Source organism: Sinocyclocheilus anshuiensis, unplaced genomic scaffold (assembly GCF_001515605.1).
Source record: "Sinocyclocheilus anshuiensis isolate Anshui unplaced genomic scaffold, SAMN03320099.WGS_v1.1 scaffold168, whole genome shotgun sequence".
Lineage (NCBI taxonomy): Eukaryota > Metazoa > Chordata > Actinopteri > Cypriniformes > Cyprinidae > Sinocyclocheilus > Sinocyclocheilus anshuiensis.
Window position 1 is genome coordinate 118966 of NW_015557060.1, and position 3045 is coordinate 122010.

A 3045-nucleotide genomic window follows, 5' to 3' on the forward strand; every position below is an offset into this window, starting at 1 on the left:
ATTCGCATTCTCAACTATCTCGACAACTGGCTCATACTGGCCCAGTCTCGAGCACAGTTGTGCGAACACAGTGACGTGGTACTCAGCCACATCAGCCGGTTGGGGCTTCGGGTCAACTGGGAAAAGAGCAAACTCTCCCCCATGCAGAGGATCTCTTTTCTCTGTATGGAGTTGTATTCGGTCAATCTAACAGTACACCTCTCAGTAGAACGTGTCCAGTCGATGCTGAACTGCCTGGAGTCATTTCAGCGCAGGAGGGCGGTCCCACTGAAACAGTTTCAGAGGCTCCTGGGGCATATGGCATCTGCTGCCGCTGTCACGCCACTCGGATTGCTTCATATGAGACTGCTTCAGCGTTGGCTTCACGACCGAGTCCCGAGATGGGCATGGCAACGCCTGGCACTCACCGGGTCTCAGTCACCCCGTCCTGCCGCCAGACCTTCAGCCCGTGGTCGGACCTTGCCTTTTTTCGGGCGGGAGTTCCCCTAGTACAAGTGTCCAGGCATATTGTTGTCTCAACAGATGCCTCTGCCATGGGCTGGGGTGCCATGTGCAACGGGCGTGCAGCATCGGGCACCTGGACAGTGCCTCGTCTGCAGTGGCGTATCAATTGCCTCGAGTTAATAGCTTCAAATCGCTGCTACACGACAAGCACGTACTGGTCCTAAAGGACAATACTGTGACCGTTGCATACATCAACCACCAGGGCGGTCTACGCTCCTGTCGCATGTCGCAACTCGCTTTCCATCTCCTCCTTTGGAGTCAAAAGCATCTGAGGTCGCTTCGCGCCGTTCACATCCCAGGCAAGCTCAATCCTGCAACCGACAAGCTCTCACGCCGGCCCGCCCTTCCGGGAGAATGGCGACTCCACCCCGAGATAGTCCAACTGATCTGGACACGCTTCGAGGATGCTCAGGTAGACCTGTTTGCCTCTCCAGACACGTCACACTGCCAGCTGTTTTACTCCCTGTCCGAGGGGACCCTCGGCAAGGATGCTCTGGCACACAGCTGGCCTCGGGGCCTACGCAAGTATGCGTTTCCCCCAGTGAGCCTTCTCGCACAGACATTGTGCAAGGTCAGGCAGGATGAGGAGCAGGTCATCTTAGTAGCGCCATACTGGCCCAGTCGGACTTGGTTCCCAGAACTGATGCTCCTCGCGACAGCCCCTCCTTGGCGTATTCCTCTGAGGAAGGATCTCCTTTCTCAGAGAGGGGGCACCCTCTGGCACCCGCGCCCAAACCTGTGGAATCTCCACGTGTGGTCTCTGGACGGGATGCGGAGGTTCTAGGTGATCTACCTCCAGCGGTAGTAAACACCATCACTTCAGCTAGAGCCCCCTCTACGAGGCACGCCTACGCGCTGAAGTGGAACCTGTTCGTCGATTGGTGTTCTTCCCAGCAGGAAGACCCCTGTAGATGCCCGAATGCGGTCGTGCTCTCCTTTCTGCAATAAGGGCTGGAGCGAAGGCTGTCTCCCTCCACCCTCAAAGTGTATGTCGCCACTATCGCCGCACATCACGATGCAGTAGGCATCACGATGCAGTAGACGGCAAGTCTGTTGGGAAGCATGACTTGATCATCAGGTTCCTTAGGGGTGTGAGGAGGCTGAATCCTCCGCGCCCCCACCTATTACCCTCTTGGGATTTCCCCTCGGTCCTGATGGCCTTGAAGGAGGAGCCCTTCGAACCTCTGCAGTCAGTAGAGCCGACGACATGTGCCTGGAATTCATACTGGCCGACTCTCACGTTGTCCTGAGACCCCGGCCCAGATATGTGCCCCAAAGTTCCCACCACGCCTTTCAGGGATCAGGTGGTGAACTTGCAAGCACTGCCCCGGGAGGAGGCAGACCCAGCCGTTGCTCTGCTCTGTCCTGTTCGCACTTTGCACATTTACGTGGACCGTACACAGAGCTTCAGGACCTCAGACCAGCTCTTTGTCTGCTTTGGAGGACAGCAGAAGGGAAAGGCTGTCTCCAAACAAAGACTTGCCCACTCTGATAGTGGAGGCTATAGTCTTGGCATACCAGGCCCAATGTTTACCTTGCCCCCTCGGAGTGAGAGCACACTCTACGAGTGGAGTGGCATCTTCTTGGGCATTGGCGCGGGGCGCCTCGATAGCAGATATCTGCAGAGCTGCCGGCTGGGCGACACCTAACACATTTGCGAGATCCTATAATCTCTGTGTAGAGCCCGTGTCCTCTCGTGTACTTACCTTAGAGGGTCAGTAACACTGGACCCGCTCGGTGTCGATCATGCTTGCTGCGCCATTCCCCTCTACGGACCAGATACTTGCGCTTAAGTGCTTCTCAGTTAAGTTTCCCTTTTGGTGAACCATGTTGAAGTTCCTGCGGCACCCTCGGCGGTCAGGCGTGGCGGAGCGCCAGACGCCAGGTCCAGCACTCGTGTGTATGCTTAAGGTCAGCCTTTGTGCTGGGCTAGGTGCCCGTGTGTAGTGATTCCCCCTTCGGGTGATCCCACATGTGTATTCTTCCACGGTACGGCTTCCCTCTTGGTAAGCCCGTGTCTTCCCTAGCAGAGATTTCTCTGCAGTCTCTGCTGCATAGTGATCTCACCCCAGGTGGGCTGAGTTTACTGCAGGGACTTCCATATGTAGCACTACCCTATGGCCAGTTCATATGTGTAACTTCCACATGATACCTCCTATACGCAGGATGTGGCTTCCGTAGCGTTCCCCTACTTGGTACGCTTTCCCAGTGTTATCCAATATCCCACTGTGTGGAACGGCAGTGGCGGATATCTCTGCCTAAGCCCTGTCCTATCTTCCACCCCAACTGGCGTGGGGGGACTTGCCAGCTTTCGCAGGGCACTGGAGGGGGTCAGCAATAGTGACGTTTTCCATACGGATCCCAATTCGTCAGTCACGACTGACATAACATCGAACGTGACTGATTGAAAGGGAACGTCTCGGTTACTTGTGTAACGCTCGTTCCCTGAAGGAGGGAACGGAGACGTTACGTCAGTCGTGACTGACGAATTGGGATCTCGCCCGAGAGCCCAATCACCTTCGAGTGTTAACTAAACAAGCC

At 55.9% G+C, this 3045-nt stretch overlaps 1 protein-coding gene across 1 annotated transcript in view; it reads right to left on the bottom strand.

Moving 5' to 3' along the window:
* Window positions 1–3045, bottom strand: part of LOC107676473 (UPF0606 protein KIAA1549L-like) — a 53081-nt gene that overhangs the window by 45269 nt on the left and 4767 nt on the right. The window lies entirely within an intron of this gene.